The sequence below is a fragment of the Pseudophryne corroboree genome, chromosome 1 (assembly GCF_028390025.1).
Source record: "Pseudophryne corroboree isolate aPseCor3 chromosome 1, aPseCor3.hap2, whole genome shotgun sequence".
NCBI lineage: Eukaryota > Metazoa > Chordata > Amphibia > Anura > Myobatrachidae > Pseudophryne > Pseudophryne corroboree.
In genome coordinates, this window is record NC_086444.1 from 567,891,654 (window position 1) to 567,914,345 (window position 22,692).

General features: G+C 46.8%; 1 protein-coding gene across 3 annotated transcripts in view; it reads right to left on the reverse strand.

The window, feature by feature from the left end:
- Positions 1-22,692, reverse strand: part of SH3GL2 (SH3 domain containing GRB2 like 2, endophilin A1) — a 291,337-nt gene that overhangs the window by 65,760 nt on the left and 202,885 nt on the right. The window lies entirely within an intron of this gene.

Consider the following 22,692-nt stretch of genomic DNA (forward strand, 5'->3'; position numbering starts at 1 on the left):
GTTTACACTGCATTTTCCCTTTAGTACATCCCGAACACTGAGAGAACCTTCACTAGACCCTCTGCAAGCCACAGTGATGGCCTGTGGTAAGTGAATATAAATACCCTGTAAAGAGAGCGCATACAACAATACAAAAAAAAGTAAAAAAAAAAAAATTATATATATATATAATGACATATAATAAAATAAGATTTTAAACCTACCGGTAAATCTTTTTCTCCTAGTCCGTAGAGGATGCTGGGGACTCCATAAGGACCATGGGGTATAGACTGGCTCCACAGGAGACATGGGCACTATAAAGAACTTTTAGTATTGGTGTGCACTGGCTCCTCCCTCTATGCCCCTCCTCCAGACCTCAGTTAGAGAAACTGTGCCCAGAGGAAATGGACAATATGAGGAAAGGATTTTGTTAATCTAAGGGCAAGATTCATACCAGCCCACACCAATCATACCATATAACCTGGAATATACGCAACCAGTTAACAGTATGAACAAAAACACAGTATCAGTCAAAGACCGATCACAACTGTAACATAACCCTTATGTAAGCAACAACTATATACAAGTCTTGCAGATTTAGTCCGCACTGGGACGGGCGCCCAGCATCCTCTACGGACTAGGAGAAAAAGATTTACCGGTAGGTTTAAAATCTTATTTTCTCTTACGTCCTAGAGGATGCTGGGGACTCCGTAAGGACCATGGGTATTATAAGAAAGCTCCAAACCGGGCGGGAGAGTGCGGATGACTCTGCAGCACCGATTGAGCAAACGCGAGGTCCTCATCAGCCAGGGTATCAAACTTGTAGAATTTTGCAAAAGTGTTTGAACCCGACCAAGTAGCTGCTCGGCAAAGCTGTAATGCCGAGACGCCTCGGGCAGCCGCCCAAGAAGAGCCCACCTTCCTAGTGGAATGGGCCTTTACTGAATTTGGTAACGGCAATCCAGCCGTAGAATAAGCCTGCTGAATCGTGTTACAGATCCAGCGAGCAATTGTCTGCTTAGAAGCAGGAGCGCCAACTTTGTTGGCTGCATACAGGACAAACAGAGCCTCTGTTTTCATAACCCTAGCCGTCCTGGCTACATAAATTTTTAAGGCCCTGACCACATCCAGGGACTTGGAGTCCTCCAAGTCATCCATAGCCACGGGCACCACAATAGGTTGGTTCAAATGAAATGAAAAAAACCACCTTAGGTAAAAATTGAGTACGAGTCCTCAACTCTGCTCGATCCACATGGAAAATTAAATAGGGGCTCTTGTGAGACAAGGCCGCCAATTCGGACACCCGCCTTGCAGATGCCAAAGCCAATAACATGACCACCTTCCAAGTGAGAAATTTTAATTCCACCGTTTGAAGAGGCTCAAACCAGTGAGATTTTAGGAAACTTAACACCACGTTAAGGTCCCAAGGCACCACAGGGGGCACAAAAAGTGGCTGGATGTGCAGCACTCCCTTCACAAAAGTCTGGACTTCCGGGAGAGAAGCCAATTCCTTCTGAAAGAATATAGATAGGCTCCATTAAGGTACAGATTTCGGCCCTAACTTCAGGCCCAAATCCACTCCTGTCTGTAGAAAGTGGAGAAAACGGCCCAGATGGAAATCTTCCGTAGGAGCATTCTTGGCTTCACACCAAGATACATACTTCCTCCAGATACGGTGATAATGTTTCGCCGTCACCTCCTTCCTAGCCTTTATCAGAGTAGGGATGACTTCCTCCGGAATACCTTTCCCAGCTAGGATTCGGTGCTCAACCGCCATGCCGTCAAACGTAGCCGCAGTAAGTCTTGGAATACGCAGGGCCCCTGCTGCAACAGGTCCTCCCTGAGAGGAAGAGGCCACGGATCTCCTGTGATCATTTCCTGAAGATCTGAATACCAGGCCCTTCGAGGCCAATCTGGAACAACGAGTATTGTCTGTGCTCTTTTTCGTCTTATGATTCTAAATACTTTTTGAGATGAGAGGCAGAGGAGGGAACACATAGACCGACTGAAACACCCATGGTGTCACTAGGGCGTCTACCGCTACTGCCTGAGTGTCCCTTGACCTGGCACAATACCTCCGAAGCTTTTTGTTGAGGCGTGACGCCATCATGTCTATTTGAGGAAGTCCCCAAAGACTTGTTATATCTGCAAAGACTTCTTGATGAAGTCCCCACTCTCATGGATGGAGATCGTGTCTGCTGAGGAAGTCTGCTTCCCAGTTGTCCACTCCCGGTATGAAGACTGCTGACAGAACGCTTACGTGATTTTCCTCCCAGCGAAGAATCCTGGTGGCTTCCGCCATCGCCACTCTGCTCCTTGTCCCACCTTGGCGGTTTACATGAGCTACGGCTGTGACGTTGTCTGATTGAATCAGCACCGGTAGGTCGCGAAGCAGATTCTCCGTCTGTCGTAGGCCGTTGTATATGGCCCTCAATTCCAGCACGTTGATGTGCAGAGAAGCCTCCTGGCTTGACCATAGTCCCTGAAAATGTCTTCCTTGTGTGACTGCTTCCCATCCTCAGAGGCTTGCGTCCGTGGTTAACAGAACCCAGTCCTGAATGCCGAACCTGCGGCCCTCTAGAACAGGGGTTGGGAACCTTTTTTCTGGCCGAGGGCCATTTGGATATTTATAAAATCCTTCGGGGGCCATATACACACGCCAAAAAAATGGGTGTGGCCAGTTAAAATGGGACGTGATACACATATGCCCCCAATAGTGCAGTGCCAGATCCACAATTGCCCCCACAGTGCCAGGTATACAAATGCCCCTCACAGTGCCAGGTATACAAATGCCAACACAGTGCCAGGCATACAAATGCCCCTCACAGTGCCAGGCATACAAATGCCCCTCACAGTGCCAGGCATACAGATGCCCCAACAGTGCCAGGTATACAAATGCCCCCACAGTGCCAGGTATACAAATGCCCCTCACAGTGCAAGGTATACAAATGCCCCCACAGTGCCAGGTATACAAATGCCCCCACAGTGCCAGGTATACAAAGGCCCCCACAGTGCCAGGTATACAAATGCCCCTCACAGTGCCAGGTATACAGATGCCCCCACAGTGCCAGGTATACAAATGCCCCTTACAGTGCCAGGTATACAAATGCCCCTTACAGTGCCAGGTATACAGATGTCCCCACAGTGCCAGGTATACAGATGCCCCCACAGTGCCAGGTATACAAATGCCCCTCACAGTGCCAGGTATACAGATGCCCCCACAGTGCCAGGTATACAGATGTCCCCACAGTGCCAGGTATACAGATGTCCCCACAGTGCCGGGTATACAGATGCCCCCACAGTGCCGGGTATACAGATGCACCCACAGTGCCAGGTATACAAATTTCCCTCACAGTGCCAGGTATACAGATGCCCCCACAGTGCCAGGTATACAAATGCCCTTCACAGTGCCAGGTATACAGATGTCCCCACAGTGCCAGGTATACAGATGCCCCCACAGTGCCAGGTATACAAATGCCCCCACAGTGCCAGGTATACAGATGCCCCCACAGTGCCAGGTATACAGATGACCCCCACAGTGCCAGGTATACAGATGCCCACCCCCCCATGCCGCTTACCGCTCCTTTCGGCGGGTACACGGAGGAGAGCGCGGCTATGTTGGGAGGCGGCGTGTAAGACTTGAAACCAGCCGCTGGTTCGAGAGCCAATCAGAGCTCGCGGACCGGCAGCCGCGGCTCCTGATTGGCTGCCGGTCCGCGAGCTCTGATTGGCTCACGAACCGGCGGATGGTTTCAAGTCCTACACGCCGCCGCCGCCCGACAATAGCCGCGCTCTCCTCCGTGTGGTGACAGCTGAGACACGCTGCCGCCGGACTGTGCGGCGGCGTATCTCACTGAGAGGAGCGGGTGGGCCGGACCAAACGGCTTCGCGGGCCTTATACGGCCCGCGGGCCGGAGGTTCCCCACCCCTGCTCTAGAAGGTGAGCACTCTGCAGCCACCACAGGAGAGATACCCTGGCCCTGGGGGACAGGCTTACCTTCTGATGTATTTGTAGATGGGACCCTGACCACTTGTCCAGAAGGTCCCACTGAAAAGTCCTCGCATGGAACCTGCCTCGTAGGCTGCCACCATTTTCCCCAGAACTCGAGTGCATTGATGAACAGACACTCTTTTTGGTTTTAGCAGGTCTCTGACTATGTTCTGGAGGTCCAGGGCTTTTTCCATTGGGAGAAAAACCCTCTTCTGTTCCGTGTCCAGAATCATGCCTAGGAATGATAGTCGAGTTGTTGGAACCAATTGTGACTTTGGCAGATTGAGAATCCAACCGTGCTGTTGTAGCACGCTCAGGGAGAGCGACACGCTCTTCAGCAATTGATCTCTCGATCTCGCTTTTATCAGGAGATCGTCCAAGTACAGGATAATAATGACTCCCTGCCTGCACCATCATCTCTGCCATCACCTTGGTGAAAAACCTCGGTGCCGTGGAAAGCCCAAACGGCAGCGTCTGAAACTGGTAATGACAGTCCTGTACAGCGAATTTCAGGTACTCCTGATGAGGAGGATATATGGGGACATGAAGGTAGGCATCCTTCATGTCCAGCGATACCATAAAATCCCCCCCTTCCAGGCTGGAGATTACTGCCCGGAGCGATTACATCTTGAATTTGAACTTTTTCAAGTACAGGTTCAGGGATTTTAGATTTAAAATGGGTCTGACCGAACCATCCGGCTTCGGGACCACGAACAGGGTTGAATAGTACCCTTTTCCCTGTTGGACCAGGGGAACATTGACAATCACTTGCTGTTGACACAGCTTTTGAATTGCAGCCAATACAACTTCCCTTTCCGGGGAAGAAGCTGGCAAGGCCGACTTGAAAAATCGGCGAGGGGCACCTCTTCGAATTCCAGTTTGTAGCCTTGGGATTCAATCTCCATCGCCCAAGGATCCACGTCTGACAGAACCCAGACCTGGCTGAAAAGTCGAAGACGTGCCCCCACCGGTGCGGACTCCCTCAGTGGAGCCCCAGCATCATGCGGTGGATTTAGCAGAAGCCGGGGAGGACTTCTGCTCCTGTGAACTAGCCGAAGCAGGTGTTCTCTTTCCTTTACCCTTACCTCTGGTGAGGAAGGAGGAGCCCCAACCTCTTCTGGCCTTATGCGACCGAAAGGACTGCATCTGATACTGTGGAGTTTTCTTTTGCTGTTGGGGAACAAAAGGTAAAAAAGTAGATTTACCCGCGGTAGCTCTGGAAACCAGGTCCGCTAGACCATCCCCAAACAAAACTTCACCCTTGTAAGGTAAAACCTCCATATGCTTCTTTGAATCTGCATCACCCGTCCATTGGCGGGTCCACAGAGCTCGTCCTCGCAGAAATAGCCATGGCGTTGGCTCTGGAACCAAGCAGCCCAACGTCTCTTTGACCGTCTCTCATTCATAAGACTGCGTCTTTAATGTGACCTAAGGTCAGTAAAATGGTATCCCTGTCTAGGGTATCAAAGTCAGCTGACAAGGTATCTGTCCACGCTGCAACTGCGCTACAAACCCATGCCGATGCTATTGCCAGTCTGAGCAAAGCACCCGTATGCGTATAAATAGATTTTAAGGTAGTTTCCTGTCTGCGATCAGCAGGATCCTTGAGGGCTGCCGTGTCTGGAGACGGTAGCGCCACCTTCTTGGACAGACGCGTTAAAGCCTTGTCCACCCTGGGCGAGGATTCCCAACGTGCCCTGTCCTGTGCAAGGAAAGGATATGCCATAAGAATCCTCTTGGGAATCTGCAGTTTTTTGTCTGGAGTTTCCCAAGCTTTTTCAAATAACTCGTTCAGCTCATGAGATGGGGGAAAGGTTACCTCAAGTTTCTTTTCCTTATACATGCGCACCCTCGTGTCAGGGACAGAGGGGTCATCAGTAATATCAAAAACATCTTTTATTGCAATAATCATATAATGAATACTTTTGGCCACCCTTGGGTGTAATTTTGCCTCATCGTAGTCGACACTGGAGTCAGAATCCGTGTCGCTTTCAGTGTCTGCTATTTGGGATAGGGGACGTTTTTGAGACCCTGAAGGGCCCTGTGACCCAGTCCAATCCGTGGATTGACTCCCTGCTTTTTCCCTGGACTCTGCTTTGTCCATTCTCTTATGTAATAGGGTCACATTTTCATTTAACATATTCCACATGTCCAAACAATCATGAGTCGGCGTTGCCGACGGAGACACACCAATCATCTGCTCCACCTCCTCCTTGGACGAGCCTTCCGCTTCAGACATGCCGACACACACGTACCGACACCCCCACACACACAGGGATATATCTATAAGGGGACAGTTCCCCAACAAGGCCCTTTGGAGAGACAGAGAGAGAGTATGCCAGCACACACCCAGCGCCAACTGACACTGGAAACAAATTCCCAGATATAGCGCTCTTATATATAATAATCGTGTAATACACTCACTGCGCCAATTAAAAGTGCCCCCCTCTTTTCAGCCCTCTGTCACCGTGTTTAGCAGTGGAGAGTCCGGGGAGCCAGCTTCTCTGCAGTGCTCTGTGGAGAAAATGGCGCTGGTTAGTGCTGAGGGACCAAGCTCCGCCCCCTCCAGCGGCGGACTTCGGTCCCGCTCAATTGTATAAAAAATGGAGGGGGTTTATATATTAACTGCCTCCGCAGTCTAATATCTATAAAATGCCAGTCCAGAGGTTTATATTGCTGCCCAGGGCGCCCCCCCTGCGCCCTGCACCCATCAGTGCCTGTCAGTGTGTGTAGTGTGTGGGGGCAATGGCGCGCAGCGTTACCGCTGCGCGCTTACCTCAGTGAAGATCTGAAGTCTTCTGCCGCCTTGAAGACTTCTTTTCTTCTTATACTCACCCGGCTTCTATCTTCCGGCTCTGCGAGGAGGACGGCGGCGCGGCTCTGGGACGAACAGCGAGGGGAGACCTGCGTTCTGACTCCCTCTGGAGCGAATGGTGTCCAGTAGCCTAAGAAGCAGAGCATATCACTTAAGTAGGTCTGCTTCTCTCTCCTCAGTCCCACGATGCAGGGAGCCTGTTGCCAGCAGTGCTCCCTGAAAATAAAAAACCTAACAAAATTCTTTTTTTAGAGATACTCAGGAGAGCTCCCCTGTAGTGCACCCAATCTCCTCTGGGCACAGAATCTAACTGTAGTCTGGAGGAGGGGCATAGAGGGAGGAGCCAGTGCACACCCATACTAAAAGTTCTTTATAGTGCCCATGTCTCCCGCGGAGCCCGTCTATACCCCATGGTCCTTACGGAGTCCCCAGCATCCTCTAGGACGTAAGAGAAATTATCAATATAAAAAATATTCCCCTGAGCGAGGAAACAATACAAAAAACAATGAAACAGCACCAAATCATTAATTCCTAAATCAAACTAATTCAGTCCAGGTAAGTCCAAGCCTTTCTACTTGCTGAGTCAACTATTTCAAGATGAGTGCCATTAATAATATACACTAATAGCTATGGGCTTATACACTATATATATATATATATATATATATATATATATGTGGAGAGGCCAGTGGCATCAGAATCCATGCTCAACCTTCCCTTTGAGCTTACAGTGAGTACACAGCCGATGTGCTGGACTACTATTAGATTAACGGCGGGATGCAGCAACTCTGAAGGTGCTTCCAAATCACTGAAAATGCAGTTTTTGGAGGTCTGACCACTTACTGCATATGCACCAAGCATGTAATGCGATACTCGGGAATTGGATGCGTTGGGCAACACCATCTGTAGATTTTGTTACTTTATAGAAGCCTTTGGGCTTCTTTCCATCTTTTGAATCCCTCCCAGGACCTCCTGCAGCTTGCGCGTCATATGACACATGCACAGACGGACTCCCAAGTCCTAAACCTGAGAATCTCTACACCGCAAAGTACAGCTCTCATCGGTAGAGCTGTCCTTTACTAAAATATTCATGCATACGGTGTTCGTAAACACCGATATGCATGCAATGACTTGCGGGATTCATCTCATTCACAATGCGATGTGTCATGCATCCCACCCCAAGTCTTAGGAGTCTATTTACTAAACCTTGGATGGAAATAAAGTCGCTGGAGATAAAGTACCAGCTAATCGGCTCCTAACTGCCATACCACAGGCTGTGTTTGAAAAATGACAGTTAGGAGCCGATTGGCTGGTACTTTATCTCCATCCAAGGATTACTAAAGAAAGCCCTTAGGTAACTGCCAGTATGGAACTGTCCTGTGACCACAGGGGGAGAGGGAGAGTGCCGCTAGTAATGTAGATGACAAGTTGCGCTATGCTCAACCTCATCTCTCACAAATTGTGTCAATATTCAGAGGTGCCGTTACTGCAGGGGGAGTGGCAGAGCTCAGTCAATAATGTGCAAGATAATGGGTATAGGTTGCGATATGCTCAACCGAACCCCGCACACATGAAGAGTGAGCAGCACCAGTAGCACAAATGATCAGCTGTGAGCTACTTACCCCAGCAGAAGACCAGTGTAGGGAGAGCACAGCCTTTCAGTGGAAACTTTGTCACCAGTAAACAATTATCAAAGTAGGAAGAAATCACTTGGGTCTCAGGGGAAACCAAAAATCTGACGCTAACCATTTTTTTCCGCCCAATAGTACTTTGTCAGGAAAAATCCAGCTGAAGTAACTGCCAGTATTGGGAGGAGAAACCGGTTACGGTCTATATGCTGTAATGGCGGTTTCAATTTTTTGGATTGTAATGTTGAAAGTCTTGCACCCAAATAACGTTCCATATGTTATCCCAAATAATTTGATCATGGTGTAACCTCACCTTACTTATGGCGTGCCTCCACCCAAGCATATACACCCAGGCTAGCTTGGGAAAGCCTTCCTCTAATGGGATATATATATACATATATTTCCAGCAAATTGTTATAAGATTTTAAAACACAGTATACCTATTATTTCCTTTAAGGTTTACATAAATTCATACCTAACTACTATACAGGGTTACATTCTCCCCCTGGGGAGTCCACAGTTTAACCTTAACTGATCATGGAACTCCCCACTATTTCTAGTTCAGAGAATCCTTCCAGCCATTCTATGTTATATTCCTCTTCTTTATATAACACTTCCATAGTATGGCCAGGTCCACATAATGCCCGGATGTATGACTAATGGGACTTCGGAGGGTACTCCCAATTGATCATATGTTAATATCCGCGGCGGTCTACGCTCCCGTTGTGGTCTATAACTTTCATCTATCTCCCTTTCCATTATATTTGAGGGGTATTCACTAGAGTCATCCGGATCATGAACATTTGAAGCTCCTCCTGTATTCCACCATTCGTATTCTCCCTCCTGAGGTGAAATAGCCTCCTCGATTCGATTTTCCGGTCGTACTGTTTGTCTGTCCTCATAAAGGTCACTTGAATTTCTCTTTTCACTTTCCAATCTCTCAGTGTTTTCCTCACAGTAATAATATCCATTTCCATACTCTAATGTATTTCCTTCATCAAATTCATTAGACTCCCCCGACTCTTCAGTAGGGGTTATATTTTTTTCTTTGCTGGCACAAGACTTACTGTCGTCCTCTTTTACTTCCTCCCATCTAACATCTTGGGATACCGGTAATAGATGTTGTCTGTGATAGGTAAGTACTGACCCGGTCCCATTTTCTGGAACTAATTGATACACCGGGATGTTAGGCAATTGTTTTAAAACTACATACAACTCAGTTTTCCATCTATTAGCCAATTTTTGTTTTCTTGAACGTCCTAGATCTCGAATTAATACTCGATCTCCGGGGTTTAACATATGATGTTTCACTTGTCGGTCATGCCGGACTTTATTTTTTATTCCCATTTTTTCAGACTCTACCTGAGCTAACGCATAGGCCTCCTTTAATTGCTGACGAAGTCGGCTGACATACTGAGAATGTGAAGAGGTCAAATAATCAGCCTGTTTAGTATTCAAACAGACGTCTATAGGCAATCGAGCCTCTCTCCCGAACATCAGGAAATATGGTGAGTACCCCGTAGACTCATTGCGGGTGCAGTTATAGGCGTGTACTAAATGCGCCACATATCGATTCCACTGTGGTTTACTACGACTGTTTAACGTTCCTAACATGTTTAACAATGTGCGATTGAACCGCTCCGGCTGGGGATCTCCTTGCGGATGGTATGGCGTGGTTCGGGATTTCTTTATACCGCAGCATTCACACAACTCCTTGATTAGTCTACTCTCAAAATCCCTACCTTGATCTGAGTGTATTCTGGATGGAAGTCCATAATGTATAAAGAACTTTTCCCATAACGTATTTGCCACTGTTGCCGCTCGCTGATTGCGGGTTACATAGGCCTGCGCATAGCGGGTGAAATGGTCGGTGACAATCAAGATGTTACTATCTTTCCCTTTCGGTCCCTCAAAAGACAAGAAATCTATACACACCAAATCCAGGGGACCTGAACTAGTTAGATTGATCAAAGGCGCCACCCCCAATTTAGGTAGAGTCTTCCTCATTATACAATTCCCACATGTCCTACAGAATTGATCAATCTCTCTGTTCATAAGCGGCCAATAGAACCGATCTGAAATTAATCCATGTGTCTTCTCATAACCCAGATGTCCGTGGTTGTTATGCAAGGCTTCCATCACTAACTGTCTATATTTATCCGGTAATACCAGTTGTAAACGGTATCTTCCGTCCACCATCCGAGTACGTCGATACAGAACCCCTTGTTGTAGTCTCAGTTTGTGGCGTTGCCTCAACAATATCTTAGAGGCATTATTAAGGTTCAATTTTACTTTATTTTCATCTGTACTATTCAAGATCTGTATTACAGGTGATATGACTCTGTCCTCTCTTTGATCCGATGCCATCTGCTGCGTTCCTACTTGGTTCATACCTTCCAAATCAATCAGGGTTAGCCCACAATATAGGGGTGGTATGACTTGTTCGGATACCCCTAACGATGAAACAAGGGTGGTGTCTAAACGTTGTCCTTCATGAATTTGATGGCACAATCCTCGTACATCTGCTGCAGGGACTTCTATCCATTCATCTGTGGACTCAATCTCCGTTGGGTGTGATAATCTGGACAGAGCATCAGCATCTTGATGGGTTACTCCAGGCCGGTATTTGATGGTGAAATCGTAAATAGACAATGCGGCCAACCAACGATGTCCCGTAGCATCCAGTCTTGCTGTTGTATGGATATAGGTAAGAGGATTGTTGTCGGTTTGTACCGTAAAATGTACCCCATATAGATAGTCGTGGAATTTTTCCACAATGGCCCATTTAAGTGCTAAGAACTCCATCTTATGTACTGGATACTTTCTTTCACTTTGAGAGAGTCCTCGACTTATATAGGATACAGGTCTTAACTGCTGATTCTGCAATTGATATAATACTCCCCCTAGGCCTTCCAAAGAGGCATCTACATGGACCTCGTAAGGGAGCTCAGGGTTAGCATAGGCTAATACAGGAGCATGGGTCAAACAATGCTTTAATTGTAGGAACGCCTCTTCACATTTCTGGTCCCATCTTTCTCCAAACGGGTCTTGAATTCGGTGATACTGCAATTTATTATGGGCACTATTCTGCTTTTTATTATTATAGGGGGGATATCCTTTGGTAAGTTCTGTTAATGGTCTAGCAATTCGAGAATAATGTCTCACAAACTTTCTGTAATACCCACAAAATCCTAAAAACGATCGGAGGTCTTTCAGGTTCATAGGCTGTGGCCACTTCTGTACAGCTTCAAGTTTGGCTGGGTCGGTAGCAATACCTTCCCTACTGACGATATGACCAAGGTATTTCACAGTATGTTGGCAAAATTTACACTTATTTACTGACAATTTCAATCCTCTAGCCCTTAGTCGGTCTAACACCTTAATTAATCTTTCGTTGTGTTCTTCTATACTCTTGCCAAACACAATGTCATCTAAGTAGACCAGCACCTCTCGATAGCACATGTCGCCCACTGTTTTTTCCATGGTTCTCTGAAATGTAGCAGGTGCCCCCTTAACCCCTTGTGGCATTTTAAGAAATTCGAAAAAACCAATAGGGCAGATGAAAGCAGTCTTTTGTTGATCTTGGGCATTCATTGGGATCTGATAATATCCACACCTAAGATCTAGTATTGAGAACCATTGACTGCCCTGAAGACAGTCGAGGGCTTCATCTATTCGGGGTACGGTGTATTGGTCAGGGATTGTACGATTATTCAATGTCCTGTAGTCTATACATAGACGTATTTCTCCATTTTTCTTTCGAGCTACAACGATTGGGGATGCATACGGGCTTTCGGAGTCAGCGATCACCTTGTTTTCCAATAGATGTCTAAGATGTTGTCGTACATCCTCAAAATCAGCTGGCGCAAGTCTTCGTGATCTCTCTCTAAATGGGGTATCATCGGTCAATCTAATATGATGTTCCACGCCAGTCGCTGTTCCCAAATCCCAATCCCCACTGGAAAATATATCTGCTCGGCTGTGTAATTGGGCCAATAGTAGTGTCTTTATTTCCATGGAAACATCACTGTCTTGAAAGCAAGGTTCCAAATTAAGAACGGCTTCAGAATATCCAATTACACTTCCAACAGGACTTGAAGAAGTATTTATGATAGTGTCCACTCTACTACACATACATCTATCCTCTTCGTCCTTACTCTGCTGGCTTTCATCCTGAAACTCTTTATCTTGTTTGTCACACCATTTGATTAAGTTTTTATACATATTCGTGTTGGTTCCTATAATGACTGGTAAGTCCCCATTATCTCCCGGGGAATCCGGGCATACCAAAGCGACAAGGGGTACGGTATCGTTGGGAACATTTAGTCCAGGCTCAAAAGAGATATTAGCGATGATGTATCCCAAATAGGGATACTTTTGTTCGCTCAGTCCCCAGATGGTAAGCCCGTTTAGAGGCTGTATAGGAACATCACTTATGTGAGATCTATACCATGACTCGAAAACTATCGATATTTGAGAACCGCTGTCCATTAACACACTACAATCGTGTCCATTTAGTATGGCTTTAATTCTGGGAGCTCGTCCCATTAAATTTTCAGGAAGGTCAGACCACTGGTAACTCCCCATAGCTTTAACATTTATTGTGGGGGAGTCTGTGAGGGGACCACAGGACTCCCGTTGGAGTTTTCCAATTGTTCATCCCTTCTACGAGCATGGTATCGATTTCCTCTATTATTTGGCTCATTCAGATGACATTCAAAGGAACGATGGCCAATTTGACCACACCGATAGCAGGTTATGGGAGACTGATTCCGCCTTGTCATCCCTCTTCCAACTCCGGTGGGCATATACGGTTGGGTTTGTCTATCAGTTTGTAAGGCTATTAACTGATCTATTTTTTTATTCTGTTCTTCCAATAAATTCAATAGTCTGTCGTCTATAGAAGAATGCTGTGGACTAGGAGCAGGCACTACCAATTTTACTTTCTTGATGGTTTTCTCTCTATTCTCTATTTGAACCTCTTCAAATTTTACTTCCTTCACTAGTTCACTTAACGTAGGCGCTTGTCCCCCCCTCATGGTACATCGTAGCCTTTGAGCAACAGGGTTATTGGTTAAGGCGCCCTTAAGCACTTGACGTAGTCGCCTCTCATCCACTTCGCTCCTTTCCATTCCTCCTTTTTCCACCAATTTATAAATCACTTTATCCACTCGATATATATAATCAGTGAGAGTTTCTCCATGCTCTTGGAAAGTGTGATTCATACGTGCTAATAATTCACATACATCCTCTAAAGTCCCGTACGAAAAATCTAAAGCTTCAAAATATTCTCTAAGGGTAGCCTGAGGGTTACTCCTTCTAGTAGCTTGGATCACTCCCATTGCCGGCCCTCGTAAGCTCTCCACTACTCGTTGTTTTTTTATGGCATCCGTACACGGCCACTCTTCCGAATGCTGTATAGCCGCTTCTTTCCATAATTCATAGGACTCCTCCCCCGCAGGCACCGGTACTATTCCTGAGAACATTCTCAGCCGTCGATAGCCCCCTTCATAGTGCCATCGTTCCAATTGGTTTACTACTTTATCCATTACTGCTTCAGTCGAGGATCCGTCATTGGGGGGTTTACTGATCCCTGCCATCACTCGAGTTACAGAGTCTCCCTGCGGAGCGTCATAAGCCGAGGTATTAATGGGCCACAATAACTGTATTCGCCTCCCTGGTGCACACTTTAGCATAATCATCTTAGGGAAAAGTTCTGGTTCTAATGAAGTCTTATTAGTTATTAATAATGTCGACGGGTCTTCTTTTTCCCCTCTTCTTTTATCCACTATAGCCGGTTGATAAATTCCATATAATCCAGATAATTCAGACAACACTTCTCCGTCGGAAATGGATGAGAAATTACCTATCAACCCTATACTGCATTCTATATCCACCTCCTTCTCTCTACACCATTGAAACACATCATCTCCCGATATACTCTCCATCTTTTTATGGGTTCCCGAGATTTAGGATCTCAGCAGTGCCTCCACTTTGTAACCTCACCTTACTTATGGCGTGCCTCCACCCAAGCATATACACCCAGGCTAGCTTGGGAAAGCCTTCCTCTAATGGGATATATATATACATATATTTCCAGCAAATTGTTATAAGATTTTAAAACACAGTATACCTATTATTTCCTTTAAGGTTTACATAAATTCATACCTAACTACTATACAGGGTTACAATGGCTCCAAGGCAGAGATTTGTCAGGTCTTGGATGTAAATCGTACCCTTTGAACTTGTATTGAACCCTACTGTATAATAGGTTTCAACTTTTACTGTTAGTAAATACATGTTCCCAATTTAACATCTTGATTATGCTACTTTTTCTTAAAACAACTAGGTATTATAATATTATTGTCATTTTGCTATATTTCACCAGAGGGAGCTATTCATTAGACATACTGTACACAGAGTTGTTTTTCTATTGTGCAGGTTATGGGAAATTCTAAGCAGAAGTCAGCTCTCAATTTACAAAAAGTAGGCTTAAATAATTTAGCCCATGGCTCCACCTTTATACACTGTGACACATCTGCAAACACATTTCACATCATTATTAATATTCTATAAAAGTATTCAGAAAAACAAAACAATAACCATTAGGATATAACACTCTGACAAGGCATGTTATTTATTATATTTACTTGACATCTTACTACAGCTGGATAAAAACCTACAGCCCAATTACACGTACTCAGCCACAAGTGACTTCAAAGCAGTGGTCCCCATCCGAGCCTGTTAATTTCTCTTTCCAGACAGATATCTCGGGTTCTGTCTGACTTAAAGCCCCCATCCACTAGTGCGATATGGCCTGTTTTTATGCGATTGAGACGGATTGCATGAAAAGTGTCACATTGCATGGCTTTTTCGTGCGAATGCGATGCGAGGTACACTCCCGTGTGTCTCCCATCGCAATCGCAGATCACACGTGCTGCACGTTATATATTTATCTCAATCACAAAGAAATAGGTTTAATAACGTTAGATTGCATGAGATAAATCACATGTAAAAAATATACTCAAGTAGCAAATCGCAATTGCAAGGCTACCGGGAAGCTCCCAGCCAGATTGCAGGAAAATTGGATCCAACTCATTGCGGAGATAAAACTCCCTAGTGCAGAGGTTCTCAAACTCGGTCCTCGGGGACCCACACAGTGCATGTTTTGCAGGTCTCCTCACAGAATCGCAAGTGAAATAATTAGCTCCACCTGTGGACCTTTTAAAATGTGTCAGTGAGTAATTAATACACCTGTGCACCTGCTGGGTTACCTGCAAAACATGCACTGTGTGGGCCCCCGAGGACCGAGTTTGAGAACCTCTGCCCTAGTGGATGGGGGCCCTTAGAGTTTTTCTCGGAGTATACTCCAAAAGCTGGGACTCTCCCCTTTGGTGGACACTGGCAGCTTGTCTCTACTATGTCCAGAACTAAACATATCAGCTTTCAAGTAGCTGGTCCCTGCTGCAGCTCCACATGTAATACCCTAGAACTGCAAGGGTTAACAGGTACTGCAAGAGTTATTTAGATTTATCATGCATAGCAAGGGTTATGTCCTGCGCACTTTTTGGGGGATGTTTGGAGCTCAGCCAGCTGTCACTTGCAAGCCTCATTCAGGAGGGGGGACAGGAAGTAAAAGCTAGAAAAGAGCATAAGAGTGGAGTGTAGGCTAGGAGAAGGAGCAGGAGGATTGCTGGGGCCTATGGGGCGGACAAGCGTTGTTCCCGTGGTCTCCGGCTTTGTGAACAGCTGCCATGAGCTGCATCCTTTATATGGAGAGAGCAGCAACACCTGTGGGTTGCTGTGAATGGAGCCCATTCCTACAGGGTATAATGAGGAGACTGCAGCCTCAGTGAGAGCCCCGCACAGAACATGTGTTGAGTGCTGCCAGTCACAGCAGGGCATCTGACAGCAGGAGAGACCGTGGTGTGAGAGAAGCAGTAACCAGAATTCAGTGAGGGGGTGATGCCCATCTTTAGGGGTGCCCTAGAAGAGTGTGCCAGGTGTGAGTCTCAGGATAGGACTTATCTGGGTGAGTGGTTGGAAGCCACGCGGCATGTTTAGGAGCCCACCACTGACAAGAGTCCTCATTATGGATGAGAGAGACTGTAACCTGTGATGTGTAGCACTACTGGTCCCAGAATGTCCTGGTATGTACTGCTGATCGCCATATTTATGCTGCTGCAATTAAGTGATGTGCTGGAGGAGGTGTCCTGATATAGTCTGATGTAACCGATATGATTAATGTGCCGGAGGAGTTGGTGTGATGTGACCTGATGTAACCATTATGCTTTGTGCTGGAGGAGTGTGTTCAGAAGTTATCCCTGCTATGTCCCTGCTTTATGTTGAATAAACTGTTTATGCTCTGTTATGAGATGGTCTGGCACCCAATTCTTTCTGCCCTGCACTGGCACCTGTAGTCCACTCCCACAATGCAACTGTAATTAAACACCTGATTATTCTGGGGACCCTCTGGTACCTGTGCCTTACCCATGACCAGCCGGAGGAGAGTAAGTGTGATGCACCATACAGTGACTGCAGTTATGCATACCTAGTACCAGCGGGGTTTTACACACACACCTGGTATGCAGTTTTATATTTTTTTGTCAGTGGATTGCTTTGGCTCCTGAACTCTGATCCCCAAGTCTAGTTTTTTATCCCATTAAAAATCTAAGAAATCTATTGCCAGGAACTAGAGATATCTGCACTCAAGCAAGCTGCCCTCCCAACGGAAAATGAGTATTAAGACCACTCCACTATCCACCCCTGCCCTGTGCATTAAACACCCACTGACACCTTGGAAGTAACCCAATGCCCCCTTCTACAGTTTAGTGTTCTCCCTCTCGTCCCATCTCTCCCCATCCATGGAGTAAAGAGAAATTACTGCTCCAGGTCCTACATGCTGAGCTGCAGATAGGACACACCCTACGTCCTGCGGGACATCAAATCTGCCGCTGATAGCATCCTCCACCCTTACCACTGAAGAATGGGTAGGGGCCCCAGTGCATTGTTGTTCAGGGGCCTACACTGCTGTTAAAATGTCCCTGGTCGTACTCGCGATGCATGCTCAAGTGCATACGGATTGCAGATAAGATGAACACATTTGTACCTGCAATTGTCATTTTTCAAACACAGCCTGTATCATGGCAGTGGAGAGCTGATTGGCTGGTACTTATATCTCTCCACTTTATCTCTCTCCAAGTTTTTATTCACATTTACTAACAACAGTCCAAACACTGGATATACAGTAAGACACCTTATTGTCATTGTTCATCTCTCTTGTATATATGTAACCTTATTGCATTATATTGTGTCCAAAAAGAGTGATGTGACTTTAGTCTTCACTACTATAGGACAGATTTATCAAAGTGTGGAGAGAGTTTACCAAATTAATAACAGAATGACAATCTTCTTTCTTGCCATAGTCCAAATGGAAACATCCAATATGTAATGAAAGCAGATGGCTGTTACATACTGTATATAACTTTTAAATTCAATACTCAGCTAAAGAGGTCAATACACAAACAGCCACTCCAAAACGGCAGATAGATAATACTGCTAAGGGTTCTAATTATCATGAATACTTTTTTACGGCCCCAATTTTCTTGGGCACTGTCCCACCTGTGGGCCGCAGTGTCCCATGGTGGTGGTGGGTGTGTGTGGGGGGTGTTGGGATGGCCTCTCTCACTCCCTGCTCAGCAGTGAAAAGTGTCTGTTCATGGATGAGAGGGACTGGGGACATGGCCAGTAGTTCCCGGAGCACTGGGCATGCCTCCACAATGACAAACAATGGGAGGCGTGGCTCGCAATCATAATTTCCTATAAAGCCACGCCCATTTTATAGAAGCCTTACACCCTTTGCGGGTAGGCGCGCCTTCAGTGTGCAAAAATAAGAATTTACTTACCGATAATTCTATTTCTCATAGTCCGTAGTGGATGCTGGGAACTCCGTAAGGACCATGGGGAATAGCGGCTCCGCAGGAGACTGGGCACAAAAAATAAAAGCTTTAGACTAGCTGGTGTGCACTGGCTCCTCCCACTATGACCCTCCTCCAAGCCTCAGTTAAGATACTGTGCCCGGACGAGCGTACATAATAAGGAAGGATCTTGAATCCCGGGTAAGACTCATACCAGCCACACCAATCACACCGTACAACTCGTGATCTGAACCCAGTTAACAGTATGATAACCGTAGGAGCCTCTGAAAAGATGGCTTCCAACAATAAACAACCCGATTTGTTTGTAACAATAACTATATACAAGTATTGCAGACAATCCGCACTTGGGATGGGCGCCCAGCATCCACTACGGACTATGAGAAATAGAATTATCGGTAAGTAAATTCTTATTTTCTCTGACGTCCTAGTGGATGCTGGGAACTCCGTAAGGACCATGGGGATTATACCAAAGCTCCCAAACGGGCGGGAGAGTGCGGATGACTCTGCAGCACCGAATGAGAGAACTCCAGGTCCTCCTCAGCCAGGGTATCAAATTTGTAGAATTTAGCAAACGTGTTTGCCCCTGACCAAGTAGCTGCTCGGCAAAGTTGTAAAGCCGAGACCCCTCGGGCAGCCGCCCAAGATGAGCCCACCTTCCTTGTGGAATGGGCTTTTACAGATTTTGGCTGTGGCAGGCCTGCCACAGAATGTGCAAGTTGAATTGTACTACAAATCCAACGAGCAATCGTCTGCTTAGAAGCAGGAGCACCCAGCTTGTTGGGTGCATACAGTATAAACAGCGAGTCAGATTTTCTGACTCCAGCCGTCCTGGAAACATATATTTTCAGGGCCCTGACTACGTCCAGCAACTTGGAGTCCTCCAAGTCCCTAGTAGCCACAGGTACCACAATAGGTTGATTCATGTGAAACGCTGAAACCACCTTAGGGAGAAATTGAGGACGAGTCCTCAATTCCGCCCTATCCGAATGAAATATCAGGTAAGGGCTTTTATAGGATAAAGCCGCCAATTCTGATACGCGCCTGGCTGAAGCCAGGGCCAACAGCATTACCACTTTCCATGTGAGATATTTCAAATCCACTGTGGCAAGTGGTTCAAACCAATGTGATTTTAGGAACCCTAAAACTACATTGAGATCCCAAGGTGCCACTGGAGGCACAAAAGGAGGCTGTATATGCAGTACCCCTTTGACAAACGTCTGAACTTCAGGCACTGAAGCCAGTTCTTTCTGGAAGAAGATCGACAGGGCCGAAATTTGAACCTTAATGGATCCTAATTTTAGGCCCATAGACAATCCTGCTTGCAGGAAATGTAGGAAACGACCCAGTTGAAATTCCTCCGTAGGGGCCTTCTTGGCCTCACACCACGCAACATATTTTCGCCATATGCGATGATAATGTTTTGCAGTTACATCCTTCCTGGCCTTGATCAGGGTAGGGATGACTTCATCTGGAATGCCTTTTTCCTTCAGGATCCGGCGTTCAACCGCCATGCCGTCAAACGCAGCCGCGGTAAGTCTTGGAACAGACAAGGTCCCTGCTGGAGCAGGTCCTTCCTTAGAGGTAGAGGCCACGGGTCCTCCGTGAGCATCTCTTGCAGCTCCGGGTACCAAGTTCTTCTTGGCCAATCCGGAGCCACGAGTATCGTTCTTACTCCTCTCCTTCTTATGATTCTCAGTACTTTTGGTATGAGAGGAAGAGGAGGGAACACATATACCGACTGGAACACCCACGGAGTTACCAGAGCGTCCACCGCTATTGCCTGAGGGTCCCTTGACCTGGCGCAATATCTGTCCAGTTTCTTGTTGAGACGGGACGCCATCATGTCCACCTTTGGTTTTTCCCAACGGTTTACAATCACTTGGAAGACTTCTGGATGAAGTCCCCACTCCCCCGGGTGGAGGTCGTGTCTGCTGAGGAAGTCTGCTTCCCAGTTGTCCACTCCCGGAATGAACACTGCTGACAGTGCTATCACATGATTTTCCGCCCAGCGGAGAATCCTTGCAGCTTCTGCCATTGCCCTCCTGCTTCTTGTGCCGCCCTGTCTGTTTACGTGGGCGACAGCCGTGATGTTGTCCGACTGGATCAATACCGGTTGACCCTGAAGCAGAGGCCTTGCTTGACTTAGGGCATTGTAAATGGCCCTTAGCTCTAGGATATTTATGTGAAGAGACGTTTCCATGCTTGACCACAAGCCCTGGAAATTTCTTCCCTGTGTGACTGCTCCCCAGCCTCTCAGGCTGGCATCCGTGGTTACCTGCATCCAATCCTGAATGCCGAATCTGCGGCCCTCTAGAAGATGAGCCTTCTGTAACCACCACAGGAGAGATACCCTTGTCCTTGGAGATAGGGTTATCCGCTGATGCATCTGAAGATGAGATCCGGACCATTTGTCCAGCAGATCCCACTGAAAAGTTCTTGCATGGAATCTTCCGAATGGAATCGCTTCGTAAGAAGCCACCATTTTTCCCAGGACTCTCGTGCACTGATGCACTGACACTTGTCCTGGTTTTAGGAGGTTCCTGACTAGCTCGGATAACTCCCTGGCCTTCTCCTCCGGGAGAAACACCTTTTTCTGGACTGTGTCCAGAATCATCCCTAGGAACAGTAGACGTGTTGTCGGAATCAGCTGTGATTTTGGGATATTTAGAATCCACCCGTGCTGACGTAGCACTACCTGAGATAGTGCTACTCCGACCTCTAACTGTTCCCTGGACCTTGCCCTTATCAGGAGATCGTCCAAGTAAGGGATAATTAATACGCCTTTTCTTCGAAGAAGAATCATCATTTCGGCCATTACCTTGGTAAAGACCCGTGGTGCCGTGGACAATCCAAACGGCAGCGTCTGAAACTGATAATGACAGTTTTGTATCACAAACCTGAGGTACCCTTGGTGAGAAGGGTAGATTGGGACATGGAGATAAGCATCCTTGATGTCTAGAGATACCATATAGTCCCCTTCTTCCAGGTTCGCTATCACTGCTCTGAGTGACTCCATCTTGAATTTGAACCTTTTTATGTAAGTGTTCAAAGATTTTAGATTTAAAATTGGTCTCACCGAGCCGTCCGGCTTCGGTACCACAAACAGCGTGGAATAATACCCCTTTCCCTGTTGTAGGAGGGGTACCTTGATTATCACCTGCTGGGAATACAGCTTGTGAATAGCTTCCAATACTGCCTCCCTGTCGGAGGGAGACGTTGGTAGAGCAGACTTCAGGAACCGGCGAGGGGGAGACGTCTCGAATTCCAATTTGTACCCCTGTGATACTACCTGCAGGATCCAGGGGTCCACTTGCGAGTGAGCCCACTGCGCGCTGAAATTCTTGAGACGGCCCCCCACCGTGCCCGAGTCTGCTTGCAGAGCCCCAGCGTCATGCTGAGGACTTGGCAGAAGCGGGGGAGGGCTTCTGCTCCTGGGAAGAGGCTGCATGGTGCAGTCTTTTTCCCCTTCCTCTGCCCCGGGGCAGGAACGAGCGGCCTTTTTCCCTCTTGCCCTTATAGGGACGAAAGGACTGGGTTTGAAAAGACGGTGTCTTTTTCTGCTGAGAGGTGACCTGGGGTAAAAAGGTGGATTTTCCAGCCGTTGCTGTGGCCACCAGGTCCGATAGACCGACCCCAAATAACTCCTCCCCTTTATACGGCAATACTTCCATATGTCGTTTGGAATCCGCATCACCTGACCACTGTCGCGTCCATAACGTTCTTCTGGCAGAAATGGACATCGCACTTACTCTAGATGCCAGGGTGCAAATATCCCTCTGTGCATCTCGCATATATAGTAATGCATCCTTTAAATGCTCTATAGTTAATAATATACTGTCCCTATCCAGGGTATCAATATTTTCAGTCAGGGAATCCGACCAAGCCACTCCAGCGCTGCACATCCAGGCTGAGGCGATCGCTGGTCGCAGTATAACACCGGTATGTGTGTATATACCTTTTAAGATATTTTCCAGCCTTCTATCAGCTGGTTCCTTGAGAGCGGCCGTATCAGGAGACGGTAACGCCACTTGTTTTGATAAGCGTGTGAGCGCCTTATCTACCCTAGGGGGTGTTTCCCAACGTGCCCTAACCTCTGGCGGGAAAGGGTATAGTGCCAATAATTTATTAGAAATCAGCAGTTTTTTATCGGGGGGAAACCCACGCTTTATCACACACCTCATTTAATTCATCTGACTCAGGAAAAACCACTGGTAGTTTTTTCACACCCCACATAATACCCTTTTTTGTGGTACTTGTAGTGTCAGAAATGTTCAATGCCTCCTTCATTGCCGTGATCATGTAACGTGTGGCCCTACTGGACATTACGTTTGTCTCGTCACC